The 14,848-nt window shown below is 41.8% G+C and overlaps 1 long non-coding RNA gene across 1 annotated transcript in view; it reads right to left on the bottom strand.

Annotated features, from left to right (window-relative positions):
• LOC141171582 (uncharacterized) overlaps positions 1-13,113 on the bottom strand; it is a 67,890-nt gene extending 54,777 nt beyond the window's left edge. Inside the window, exon 1 of the long non-coding RNA XR_012252348.1 lies at positions 12,393-13,113. This is a non-coding gene — a long non-coding RNA (uncharacterized lncRNA). The remainder of the gene's footprint in view (positions 1-12,392) is intronic.
• Positions 13,114-14,848: the final 1,735 nt, after the last annotated feature.

Here is a 14,848-nt window from a genome sequence, read left to right as displayed (position 1 = left end):
AAGCTGGATGGCAGCGCTCAGCTGCGATGCAGCCTGTCAGCTCAATGCCATCCCAGCGTGGGAGAATTCTGCTGCTGAAGTGCTGAGCGCAGGAGATTTCTCCCACGCTGTCAGTGACGTGCATGAGGTGAGCTGAGTTCCTTGGACATGATCTCGGCTCATCTGGATGCCGTCACAGCCAGACACTGAGGAGCGCAAGCATGCCTGCGCTTCTCAGTGTCTTCGGCATGGCAAGCTGGATGGGAGCTTTCGGCTGTGATTCAGCCTGTCATGTGAATGTAGCAGAGCTGAAGCTGTCCTGGGAACCATGGAAAGGTAAGGATGATGTTGCTTTATTATTTTATTTTTATTGCAGGAGATCATTGGCTTCAGCTGGAATGGGCGTGATGGTAAGTATGGTTTAATTTAGAACATTAAAGAATTGTGTGTTTTTTTCAATTAACCCCTTAATAACATCTGACGTACTAATACGCGTCTGTGCCCTGGGACTTAAGAGCCAGACCCGTATTAGTACGTCATGGCGATCGCGCGCGCACACAGGCTGTGCGGGCGCGATCGCCGCCGGGTGTCAGCTGATTGTCACAGCTGACACCCGGTACTATGTGCAGGGAGCGGTCACGCACCGCTCCCAGCACATTAACCCCCGCGATGCTGCGATCGAAGTCGATCGAAGTCGATCGCGGCATTGCGGGGGCAAGGGGAGGTGATCGCCGATACTCACCTCCTCTTCCAGCTTCCAGCGCAGTCTGCAAAGGCTTCCCGGGTGTTGCCATGACGACCCGATGTCGTCATGACAACATCCGGGTCACCAGAGAGCAGGAAGATTGCTTGGACATGCGCAGTGCATCTCCAAGCAATCTTCACACTGTGCACTTCTGACAGCCTTCATGGCATAGGGATGGTGCTCCATTCCTGTGCCATGCAGGCGATCAGAAAAAAAAAAGTGAAAGTCCCAGAGTGGGACAAAGTAATAAAGTGTATAAACTGTGTGAAAGTGGAAAAAAAAAAAAAAAAAAAATGTGCAAAAATATTATAAAAAAATAAAAAAAATAATACACCAAAAATAAAAATATAATGTACCCATCAATAAATATTATTATAAAAAAAATAAAAAAAAAACAATAAAAGTACACATATTTGGTATCGCCGCGTCCGGAACAACCTGACCTATAAAACTGTCCCACTAGTTAACCCCTTCAGTGAACACGGTAAAAAAAAAAAAAAAAAAAACAAGCAAAAAACAATGCTTTATCACCATACCGCCAAACAAAAAGTGGAATAACACGCGATCAAAAAGACGCATATAAATAAAAATGATACCGCTGAAAACGTCATCTCGTCCCGCAAAAAACAAGCCACCATATAGCTCCATCAGCCGAAAAATAAAAAAGTTATAGCTCTCAGAATAAAGCGATACTAAAAAATATTTTTTTCTATAAAATAGCTTTTATTGTGTATAAGCGCCAAAACATAGAAAAATTATACAAATGTGGTACCGCTGTAAACGTACTGACCCGAAGAGTAAAGCTGCCTCATCAATTTTACCACACGCGGAACAGAATAAAAAAAAAAAAAAAAAAACAATTCCTGAATTGTTGGTTTTTGTTTATTCTGCCTCCCAAAAATCGGAATAGAAAGCGATCAAAAAATGTCACGTGCCTGAAAATGGCACCAATAACAACGTCAAGTCATCCCGCAAAAAACGAGCCGTCACATGACTGTCTGCCAAAATTTGGAAAAATTATAGCTCTCAAAATATGGCGATGCAAAAACTAGATTTTACAAAAAATGCGTCTTTTAGTGTGTGACAGCTGTCAGTCATAAAAACCCCATATGATTCTGGCATTGCTGTAATCACACCGACCCGAAGAATAAAGTCGTCTAATCACTTATACCGCACAAGGAACGGCGTCAAAAATAAACTCTTGAGTTAGGATTGGGCTAGGGTTAGGGCTGGGTTTGGGGCTAGGGTTGTGCTGGGGCTAGGGTTGTGCTGGGGCTAGGGTTGTGCTGGGGCTAGGGTTGTGCTGGGGCTAGGGTTGTGCTAGGGTTAGGGCTGGGGTTGGGATTTTTTTCAAAAGTAAGAAAAAAAGATGACGATATGGCGACTAGTGTTGAGAGCAAGTGCTCGCTACTTGAGTTTGCATCGGGTGCTCTGGTATGCATTTAGTATCGTGGGTATTTGAGTGACATGCTCGAGTCTCTGCCCCATATGCTTCGCGGCCAAAAAACTTTACGGGGATTGCCTGCCATGCACGAGCGATCCCCGCATGTTTTTTTTTGGGTGTCTAATAACCGTGAAACATGCGGAGCAGGGACTCGAGCATGTCACTCGAGCACACGCTGTACATGGTGCATACCTGAGTACCCGATGCAAACTCAAGTAGCGAGCACTTGCGCTCAAGAATAATGAAAACTTATTCAATATGATGACCTAATGTAAACAAATAATGTGCCGTACCTCTGGGTTCAAAATGTTCACTATACACCTTAATAAAATCTTTGAGGGGTATAGTTTCCAAAATGGGGACACTTGTGGGGGAGCTCCACTGTTTAGGCACATCACGGGCTCTCCAAACGCGACATGGTGTCCGCTAACAAATTGAATGGAAAATCGGCTCAAATTGTTAGCGGACGCCATGTTGCGTTTGGAGAGCCCCTGTGTGTCCAAACATTGGAGCTCCCCCACAAGTGACCCCATTTTGGAAACTAGACCCCCCAAGGCACCTATCTAGATGCATAGTGAGCACTTAGAACCCCCAGGTGCTTCACAAATTGATTCGTAAAAATGAAAAAGTGAAAATAAAACACTTTTTCATTTTTATGAATCAATTTGTGAAGCACCTGGGGTTCCAAGTGCTCACTATGAATCTAGATAGGTGCCTTGGGGGGTCTAGTTTCCAAAATGGGGTCACTTGTGGGGGAGCTCCAATGTTTGGGCACACAGGGACTCTCTAAATGCAACATGGTATCCGCTAACAAATTGAATGGAAAATCGGCTCAAATTGTTAGCGGACACCACATTGCGTTTGGAGAGCCCCTCTGTGCCCAAACTTTGGAGCTCCCCCACAAGTGACCCCATTTTGGAAACTAGACCCCCCAAGGCACCTTTCTAGATGCATAGTGAGCACTTGGAACCCCCAGGTGCTTCACAAATTGATTCGTAAAAATGAAAAAGTGAAAAAAAAAACACTTTTTCATTTTTATGAATCAATTTGTGAAGCACCTGGGGTTCCAAGTGCTCACTATGAATCTAGATAGGTGCCTTGGGGGGTCTAGTTTCCAAAATGGGGTCACTTGTGGGGGAGCTCCAATGTTTGAGCACACAGGGACTCTCCAAATGCAACATGATATCCGCTAACAAATTGTCGGCTCAAATTGTTAGCGGATATCATGTTGCATTTGGAGAGTCCCTGTGTGCCCAAACATTGGAGCTCCTCCACAAGTGACCCCATTTTGGAAACTAGACCCCCCAAGGCACCTATCTAGATGCATAGTGAGCACTTGGAACCCCTAGGTGCTTCACAAATTAATTCGTAAAAATGAAAAAGTGTTTTTTTTTTCACTTTTTCATTATTACGAATCAATTTGTGAAGCACCTGGGGGTTCCAAGTGCTCACTATGCATCTAGAAAGGTGCCTTGGGGGGTCTAGTTTCCAAAATGGGGTCACTTGTGGAGGAGCTCCAAAGTTTGGGCACAGAGGGGCTCTCCAAACGCAATGTGGCGTCCGCTAACAATTTGAGCCGATTTTCCATTCAATTTGTTAGCGGATACCATGTTGCATTTAGAGAGTCCCTGTGTGCCCAAACATTGGAGCTCCCCCACAAGTGACCCCATTTTGGAAACTAGACCCCCCAAGGCACCTATCTAGATGCATAGTGAGCACTTGGAACCCCTAGGTGCTTCACAAATTGATTCGTAAAAATGAAAAAGTGTTTTTTTTTTCACTTTTTCATTATTACGAATCAATTTGTGAAGCACCTGGGGGTTCCAAGTGCTCACTATGCATCTAGAAAGGTGCCTTGGGGGGTCTAGTTTCCAAAATGGGGTCACTTGTGGGGGAGCTCCAAAGTTTGGGCACAGAGAAGCTCTCCAAACGCAATGTGGTGTCCGCTAACAATTTGAGCCGATTTTCCATTCAATTTGTTAGCGGATACCATGTTGCATTTAGAGAGTCCCTGTGTGCCCAAACATTGGAGCTCTCCCACAAGTGACCCCATTTTGGAAACTAGACCCCCCAAGGCACCTATCTAGATGCATAGTGAGCAGTTGGAACCCCCAGGTGCTTCACAAATTGATTCATAAAAATGAAAAAGTGTTTTTTTTTTCACTTTTTCATTGTTACGAATCAATTTGTGAAGCACCTGGGGGTTCCAAGTGCTCACTATGCATCTAGATAGGTGCCTTGGGGGGTCTAGTTTCCAAAATGGGGTCACTTGTGGGGGAGCTCCAATGTTTGGGCACACAGCAGCTCTCCAAACGCAACATGGTGTCGCTAACAATTTGAGCCAATTTTGCGTTAAATTTGTTAGCGGACACCATGTTGCATTTAGAGAGCCGCTGTGTGCCCAAATATTGGAGCTCCCCCACAAGTGACCCCATTTTGGAAACTAGACCACCCAAGGCACCTATCTAGATGCATACTGAGCACTTGGAACCCTCAGGTGCTTCACAAATTGATTCATACAAATGAAAAAGTGTTTTTTTTTTCACTTTTTCATTGTTACGAATCAATTTGTGAAGCACCTGGGGGTTCCAAGTGCTCACTATGCATCTAGATAGGTGCCTTGGGGGGTCTAGTTTCCAAAATGGGGTCACTTGTGGGGGAGCTCCAATGTTTGGGCACACAGGGACTCTCTAAATGCAACATGGTGTCCTCTAACAAATTTAACGGAAAATCGGCTCAAATTGTTAGCGACACCATGTTGCGTTTGGAGAGCCGCTGTGTGCCCAAACATTGGAGCTCCCCCACAAGTTACCCCATTTTGGAAACTAGACCCCCCAAGGCACCTATCTAGATGCATTGTGAGCACTTGGAACACTCAGGTGCTTCACAAATTGATTCATAAAAATGAAAAAGTGTTTTTTTTTTTCACTTTTTCATTGTTACGAATCAATTTGTGAAGCACCTGGGGGTTCCAAGTGCTCACTATGCATCTAGAAAGGTGCCTTGGGGGGTCTAGTTTCCAAAATGGGGTCACTTGTGGGGGAGCTCCAAAGTTTGGGCACACATGGGCTCTCCAAACACAACATGGCGTCCGCTAATTATTCAAGCAAATTTTACAATCAAAAAGTCAAATAGCGCTCCTTCCCTTCCGAGCCCTGCCGTGCGCCCAAACAGTATTTTTTCCCCAAATATTGGGTATCTGCGTGCCCAGGGGAAATTGCACAACAAATTTTGGGGTCCATTTTTTCTTGTTACCCCTGTGAAAATAAAAAAAATTGGGTCTAAATTAACATTTTTGTGAAAAAAGTTAAATGTTCATTTTTTTCTTCCACATTCAAAAAATTCCTGTGAAGCACCTGAAGGGTTAATAAAGTTCTTGAATGTGGTTTTGAGCACCTTGAGGGGTGCAGTTTTTAGAATGGTGTCACTTTTGGGTATTTTCTGTCATAAAGACCTCTCAAAGTGACTTCAAATGTGATGTGGTCCCTAAAAAAATGGTTTTGTAAATTTTGTTGGAAAAATGAGAAATCGCTGGTCAACTTTTAACCCTTATAGCTCCCTAACAAAAAAAAATTTTGGTTCCAAAATTGTGCTGATGTAAAGTAGACATGTGGGAAATGTTATTTATTAACTCTTTTGTGTGACATATCGCTCTGATTTCAGGGCTTAAAAATTCAAATTTTGAAAATTGCAAAATTTTCAAAATTTTCGCCAAATTTCCGTTTTTTTCACAAATAAACGCAAGTGATATCGAAGAAATTTTTCCACAATCATGAAGTACAATATGTCACGAAAAAACAATCTCAGAATCAGGGGGATCCGTTGAAGCGTTCGAGAGTAATTACCTCATAAAGTGACAGTGGTCAGAATTGTAAAAATTGGCCCGGTCATTAACGTGCAAACCACCCGCGGGGCTTAAGGGGTTAAAGGACTTTATTCTGGGTGTTTGTGTTTTTTTTAACTTTGACTATGGGGTTAGTAATGGGGGTGTCTTATAGACGCCTCTTCATTACTATCCTGGGCTTGATGTCAGCTGGCATTATAAGCTGACATCAACCCCAACCCTATTACCCCACTGCCACCGCTACAGGGCAGTGGGAAGAGCGAGGCTAAGTGCCAGAATTGGCGCATCCTATGGATGCGCCATTTCTGGGGCGGCTGACGACTGGTGTTTCTAGCCTGGGAGGGGGCCAATATTCATGGCACCCTTCCTGGGCTATTAATATCAGCCCCCAGCTGTCTGCCTAGCCTTTGCTAGCTATTAAAATAGGGGGAACCCCACGTCATTTTTTTTGGGGTCCCCCATTTTAATAGCTGGTAAAGGCTAGGCATTCAGCTGGGGGCTGATATTAGTAGCCTGGGAAGCTCCATGGGTATTACCCCCTTCCCAGGCTTCAAACATCTGCCCCAGCCGTCTGCTTAACCTCCGCTAGAGACTAAAATTACGGGGAACCCTACGCCAATTTTTTTTTTTAATAAATCCTTTATTTTAACACTAAATGACAAGTACAGTACAGTAATCAACACTATCACTGTACTTCTTATATATGTGACTGACATGTTTCTATCTATCTAATTTATGTGTGATGCTCTATTCTTTCTGTTCTAAATTGTCGGGTACTGATGTATGCCGCTGATGAATTGCCGGCCGGCTTTTTTAAAGAGACAAAAACACTATTATTTTTTTTAAATAAATCCTTTATTTTAACACTAAATAACAAGTACAGTGACCAACACTGTCACTGTACATATTATATATGTGACTGACATGTTTCTATCTATCTAATCTATGTGTGATGCTCTATTCTTTCAGTTCTAAATTGTCGGGTACTGATGTATGCCGCTGCTGAATTGCCAGCTTTTTTAAAGAGACGGGTGCATGAAAATCGGAGGGCACTAGTGTGTTCCAAGTGCCCTGCTATGTTTTTCATGTACCCTCCTATATACCCTGCCTGCCTGTCTGCCTATATATTCTGCCTGCCTGACGTTTAATTGAGCACCGTTACCATCGATTTGGGCAATTTTTGACCTTCTGCAGACCACCGGGGGGAACCACCAGAAAAATGCTTGAGTTTCCCATAGACTGACATTGGGCTCTTTGCTCGGGTCGAGCACCCGAGTATTCCAATGTGCTCGACCTGAGTTTCGAGCACCCGAGCATTTTAGTGCTCGCTCATCACTAGTCATTACCTTGGAAAGGATGTTCCTTATCATATTTCCCAGGAAAATCCATTTTGGTTTTGTTTTTGAATGTTTTATTGTGAGTCCGTAAAAGTGGCGTAATACCTCTGACAACGTTGTTGAGCAGTGACCTGGGGGTCAGAAATGCTTCCAGGGGTTTTCCCCATGCTGTTCCCATGTCATTTGAGCACTGTTCCCATCGATTTGGGCAATTTTTAGGCCCTCTGCAGACCGCCGGGGGGAGCCGCTGGAAAAATGCTCGAGTTTCCCATAGACTTACATTGGGCTCGTTGCTCGGGTCGAGCACCCGAGTATTCCAATGTGCTCGACTTGAGCAACAAGCACCCGAGCATTTTAGTGCTCGCTCATCATTAGTAAGGTCCCATTCACATGTCCAGTTTACTTGTGTGACTGTGATCTGTGGTTTTCATGTATAGCACTCGTGCTTATTATATTCTATACTGCCATTCACATGTCCGATATTTTCCTCGGACCGAGGGGTCTGCGGAAAATATCAGCGACGTGTCCTATTTTGATCCGAGGGTCGGACCAAAATTGGCAATGCAAGTCTGTGGTTCCGAGAAAAAAACTGGACATCACTCGAATGAGACTGATTTTTATAGACTTTCTGAAGTGGAGAAACTTTTTTTTTTTCTCTCCACTTATGAGAAAAACATTTAAACCACACTCTGATCAAACTCTGATCAGATTAATGGGTCCGTTTTTACTCATAGGTGGAAAAATCAGACATGTGAATGAGTCCTAAAAAAAACGTCACCGATTTATCCTTGGAAAATGACCGTCAAATCCTCAGGATTAATTTTAATTTTTTTTGGGGGGACAGTCTTATGATAGACTAGAAATATTTGATCTGTGAGGATCCGAGAAAATGGAACAAGCGCAACCACAACTGTGTTCCTTAGCAGACGCTTCCTCACCAATCACATATTGAACGCCTATGCTGACGATAGTCCAACATTACTAAAGTTCTGGAGCAGTCTTCAGGCCGACACATAGAGAAACACTGGAGTGTATACAAACTGTGTGAAGTCTGCGAAAGAGAAGAATCCTCAAGATCCAGCTGCACATGTTTTATTCAACATATCACCAGTGACATGCAATAATCCACTTGTATATAAATTAAAACTGGCTGTAACTTTTTAAAGATCTCGAGAAGTGCCAAGAAGCAGACGTTATCTGACATCTGAAATGATTTTAGTCCTATAAAATGAGTTTGCATCTCAAGGAACATGAGGTAATGTGGGCATAGTGCTACGTTGAGGAAAATGTCAATTTACTTAGGTTATTAAAATTGTTTTCCAAAACATCGTGAAAGCAGACTTTTTCCATTCAGTCTGCAATTTGGCAATTTCGCGTACCTTGTTAAAGAGAATTTAGATCTTGCTTCCTACACTATGTTGGTTATTGTAACTAATTCAGAATGATTGGCAATATATGCACCTACATCGGGTTACCATGGAAATTAATGGCTTTGCAGGGTGTGGATTTTTTCCTGTTTTTTTTTTCTTTAAGACATTTTCAGCTCAGCGTTCTTTCTGTGATTGCACAAAGTGTATTTGCAGCATATCTGTTGGAGTGTATATATATATGTTTGAAACAGCAGGAATTCTCTCTTAGGTCTTTACTGAGAGATTGCTCATTGATCTCTTTCCCCTGGACAGATATGACTATCAGTATGTGATTTACGGACCATATACTTATAAGTGAGCAAAGGTTACTGGAAAATGCTAGCAAGACCCAAGTGCTAAATGCAATGAGACATTTAAGACTAATATTCCTGTTCAATCTCGTGGAGATCAGTAGCTTGAAATATTAAAGCAGAATGTGAATCGTATTTTAAAGAGCGAATATTTTCATACCAATATTATCCAGTATACAGTTAATTTTTACATTGTTCAACATTTTTTTTTACATTATCCAAGACTCATTAATAAAGATGAGAGGATCTTTTGAAATTTTCAAATTTGACGGCTTCTCCAAATTTTTCAAGAAAATTTGATTTGTGGTGAAAAAATTTGCTTGAATCTCAGTACTGGAAAGCTTGTAATTGCTCAGAAGAAACATGGGAGGGGGAGTGAGAGGACCCCACTGACCATAAGAGCTTACACTCCACGAGAGAGGACCCTACTGACCATAAGAAAGTACACTCTTCAGGAGAAAGAGGACCCCGCTGACCATAAGAGCTTACATGCCTCGAGAGGACCCTACTGACCATAAGAAAGTACACTCTTCAGGAGAAAGAGGACCACACTGACCATAAGAGCTTACATTCTACAGCGGAGATAGAGAGGACCCCGCTGACCAGTCTACGAGAAAGGACCCTACTGACCATAAGAGATTATACTGTACAGGAGAAGGAGGACCCTGCTGATCATAAGAGCTTACACTCTACAGTAAACAGAGACTTACCCAGTGGCCCTGGAGATGGGAAACAACTCTGTTGTATTCTCTGATACTTCAGCAGTGTGGGAAATGGTCCCGGACAAGGTTTTTTTTTGGGCGAACAGCAAATCGAAGATCAAAGTGGAACCATGAATTTCAGGAAATTCGACTCAAACCCGATCTTACACAGATCAATCCGCTTATCTGTATTCATTAATGCTTATTTTTGTGTGTTCATTCAAAATTATTGTGCAAAAGCTATGAGTGAAAGCAAAAATGATCAGGTAGGTCACAGAACAGCTCAGGCCCATAATTTTTGGGAGTCATGAGAGTCTCACGTTATCACATAATGGAAATCCTGCTTAAACATCTGTGCTTAAATAATGTTGTTCTCCCCTTCATAATAATCATGTGGATGCATGGCACTCACTAAGGATCAGGGTGTTCAAATAAAGTACCTACCCCTTGTCCAATATAAGAGGAACTTAGCACTCCAAATAATAATGCTGAAAAAGTTTTAATTTTAACAATCCAAAATGCATATACCACATCTGGGTCTTATAAAGCAGACCTTCATCAGACGTACGGATTGTATGTGAATGAGAAGAGACAAAGCAGAGAATGCACGCTGAAGAAGTGACAGCAGTCAGCAGCAAGTCTTCTCCTTGTGGGATTATTTTTCCTTCTCCTCTTCTCTTCCCCTCCTTTCTATTGCGTTACATTCCTATTATTATCTTGCCAATTTCATTTTATTTTATCATCCCCGCATCCTCTTTTTTTCTCTCCCTTCCTATCCTCTCTTCCTCATGTTTCTTTTCCTATTTTCTTAATCCTATTCCGTGGTCTAACACAGACCTTCCCTTTTGTGCCCCTGTGTGACGGCACAGGTTGCATCGATGGTATATCTGCCCCTGTCCTATTCCTCATATGCCTCTTCTCCTCTTCTTCATCAATTTTCTCTTTTTTTCATCTGGTTCCCTTCTTGCTTCTTTCTTTCCTTTCTATGCTATGGCTCTTATTTTTCTCCTTTTCCCGTTGTTCTTTTTCCCACATCTTGTTAATCTTTTCTCGTGTGTTCCTATTCACCTTTTCTTTTTCCTCTTATTTTTCTTTTCTTTATTTTGTTCTACTTTTCTTCCTCTTGTTTCCCACCTCTTTAACTTTTTTACTCTTTTTCACATTTTACTTTTCATATTCAGCTTTTGTTCAAGTGTTCTTCATCTTCAGTTTTCATCTCCTCTTCTAATTGTTTATTTCCTATTCCTCTGGTTTTTTTTTATTATTCCTCTTATCTTCCTCCAGTTCTTCTCTTCCCTTTTCTTTTCTTGTTTGTTTCCTCTTCCTATAATCACCTTCTCTTCCTTGTGCTGATTTCTTTTCCTGTCCGTCCCCTCAACATCTTGTTCCCATGCTTAGTTTATCTCTTCTTTATCATATTCCTCTTCTCCCATGTATCTTCTTGTTCTTTTTTTATCTTCCTCATGCTGTTCTCTTCCTGTTCCTTTGTTCCTCATCTTGTTCCCGTCTCTGATTCTGCTTTTCTCTTTCCTATGCCTTTATTTTCCTCTATTTTTTCTCCTCCCATTTCTTGTCTTGTTCCTTTTCTCTTCCTCATGCTCGTCTTCTTTTGATCTCCTTCTGCTCTTCATCATGTTCCTGTCCCTAGTTCCTCTTTTCTTCCTCCTATTCCTCATATCTTCCTCCAGTTATCCAGTTAGCGATTTATGAGGCTGGTGACTCGGATAAACTTATCCTCAGAAACAGAGGTGACTCTTGGTCTTCCTTTCCTGGGGCGGCCCTCATGTGAGCCAGATTCTTTGTAGCACTTGATGGTTTTTGCAACTGCACTTGTGGACACTTTCAAAGTTTGCCCAATTTTTCAGACTGACTGACCTTCATTTCTTAAAGTAACGATGGCCACTCGTTTTTCTTTACTTAGCTGCTTTTTTCTTGCCATAATACAAAATTCTAACAGTCTATTCAGTAGGACTATCAACTGTGTATCCACCTGACTTCTGCACAACACAACTGATGGTCCCAACCCCATTTATAAGGCAAGAAATCCCACTTATTAAACCTGACAGGGCACACCTGTGAAGTGAAAACCATTTCCGGTGACTACCTCTTGTAGCTCATCAAGAGAATGCCAAGAGTGTGCAAAGCAGTCATCAAAGCTAAAGGTGGCTACTTTGAAGAACCTAGAATATAAGACATATTTTCAGTTGTTTCACACTTTTTTGTTAAGTATATAATTCCACATGTGTTAATTCATAGTTTTGATGCCTTCAGTGTGAATGTACAATTTTCATAGTCATGAAAATACAGAAAAATCTTTAAATGAGAAGGTGTGTCCAAACTTTTGGTCTGTACTGTATGTCGGGTAATGAGAATAATAGTATTTACAATGACAATATTAATAAAATGAACATAGGAAGAAATAGCTGAAGCGAGACACAAAACTATGCTCCAGCTATGGCAAGCAAAGCTCAATACAAATCAAGTACACATCAAGTTTCACAAACTAGTCTCAGCTAATTCTCTATCTGGCTTTCCGCTATTCGGGCCACGCCGCTACAGCGTCTTAACTAAGGGAAAACTACACTTAACCCTAACACAGTTCAACACCGAGGAGTTACTCACAATTGGGCAGATCAGACGCAGATGGCGGCCGCCACTTGTTCCTGGTGTAACTGTCCTGAATCAATTTACTTGAGTCCTTTCTCCTGTATATTGGATCTCTTTCCTCCGCAGACAGGCAAATCTTGTTTCACTTTCACTATTGAGGAATGTCTGACACTCTGTGTTGTCTGTTGCATCAGATCACAAGTCGTCAGGGAAACCGTTCTTCAACAAGGGATGAATTTCTCTACTCTGACACAATCCTGGCAACAAATCTTGCTAAAGTTCATACTCTTATCTCTCATAGATTAACAGTTTCTTTTTAGAACCTCTCCTTATCAAGGAACTTGCAGCAGTCTGTCTGTTTACTCAGACACACATTAGGTCTCTCTGCTTCCTGATTCTTCATCTCTCCCAGCACACACCAAGCAACCTGAGAGGTGAGGCGACTAGTCCAAAACCAGAAAACCCAGAGGGGAGCATGGTTTCTTGAAGCCACAGTGCATTCAGTGCCCGATAAGAGCTGATTCCCTACACTATCATCACCTTCTCTTCCTCATGCTCCTTTTCTCTTCCTGTCCTTCCGCTCAACATCTTGTTCGCGTCCTCAGTGCCTCTTTTCTTTCTTCTATTCCTCTGATCTTCTTCTAGTTCTTCTCTTCCCATTTCTCTTCTTCTTGTTCTTCATTTCATCTTATTCTTTTCCAGCAATATGATGCCAAAGGCAAGTTCTGCACTGTATCCTATCCTCAGCTCTATTTTCCACGGTTGCAACTAAAAAGATTAAAGCCTGGCAGGGACTGAAAAGTTGCTTCTTTAAATACATTATATGACTCCTTTCTAGGCTGCATGCTTGTGCAATAGCAAATTAAGTTTAATAAAAATGTCGTACAATAAAATTGGAATAACTTGGAGTGTGCTGTGAGCCGTTTTTGCATTCCTGGTTAAGGGAGTGACCTGAAAGGCCAACGTGTCTAACCCTACAACCTCAAATTGTGCCGAGCAGAATGCACCATAGTGACAATGTTCCTGCTGCTGTAACTGCCAAGCTCTGAACCTCAGCTCTGAAGTGCAACCACCAAGCCCCATTTTGTTCCTACCAAGCTGTACAGAGCAATACTTTGTGCTACCACAAAGTTTGCACCCTCATCGAGAGACTGTAATTGGTACAATAGTTGCGTCAATTTCAGTAAACTCTAGTTGAAAACTTGCTGCATCTATGTCAGTCACTATGTCATCCTTGAGTGGGGTACCGGTTAAGGGTTATAGGCGACACATCTAGTAATGTGTCTTTTGATACTTCCCAGATTTCCTTTACCAGCTCCCTATTTTGCATCAATAGTGCATACAGAAAGGGGAAACAAAAATGGTCAACCCTTTAAAATTCTAATTTAAAAATGTATTTACATTGTCACGACTTATTTTGGAGCATCATTTAGTTGCTGCCTACAATCATGTTTGGTCTATCAGATATAAGTCACATTAAAAGGAATATTGTTCTATTTTCTGCTCTTTACGAGAGAAGACCAGAGATTTGTATTTACCGTAGCCCTTTTGTATATTTGCCATACATTTTATATTTTATTTTAGGTCCTTCTTCCTAAAAGGGATTTAACTTGAAAGGAAATTTGGTTTATGGGCCTAACATCCATATCAAAAATGCCGCCTTTCTTCGAGATTCTTTACTTGTCTATTTTTAAGGTTGCATTTTGAAGTATCTCATTATGTTTTACTTATCGTAGCTGTTCCTTAATCCTCATCCATGTAATTGCATCTTCACACCCACAAAAGGATCCAAAAGCTGAATACCAAGCCTTCTACTTGGCTAACCGTCTAATGGGCAAATTTCTATGGCTGACTTCCCCCTCGTGCTTTATTAATGGTTCACTAGGCCTCACTTGGAACAAATCCTTTGGGCTCCTGGCCGTGAACTTGCTTGCAACTTATTTGGTAAAGGAAAGTGATATAAAAGGCTATTTAAAAACTCATTCCCCCTTATTTTATTGACTGATTTTCTGTTATAAATTAATCCTTTACGCGGACTGGCTTATGCGAGACGCCAAACATCTGGCCCTGTGCTAGTAGGCAGCCCTAATTAGGCAGAATTTTAACAGCATTTTAATTAAGAACGAGCCACTGTGAAACCTACAAAGAAAATGTCTGCTTTTAAACAAACATATCCCTGAGTGCTGTTGTAATCGTCCATTCATTTTGGAACAAGTATAAGGTTTTGGCGACTGTGGAAAACGCAGCAACGGTTCATTCTCCACCGGCCGAGAAATGGGAACAAGATTACAAAATCTGGCTGGTGGAGGTCTGTTCTGAAATGCATATGTTTGGGTGTAGACATAATCATATGTGTTTTCTAGGACACGCATGTTAATCAGTTGCTGAGAGCCAATTGAAATATGCTGCACTTCCATGTCAATTACATTCCAGATTGTAGATCATGAGCTCACTTAACCCTTTATTTCAGG

The sequence above is a fragment of the Phyllobates terribilis genome, unplaced genomic scaffold, assembly GCF_046119375.1.
Source record: "Phyllobates terribilis strain yellow unplaced genomic scaffold, ASM4611937v1 Scaffold_12__6_contigs__length_324123572, whole genome shotgun sequence".
Classification (NCBI taxonomy): Eukaryota; Metazoa; Chordata; class Amphibia; order Anura; family Dendrobatidae; genus Phyllobates; species Phyllobates terribilis.
The sequence above is the reverse complement of the archived record's forward strand: the minus strand, read 5'-3'. Positions and strand labels throughout refer to the sequence as shown.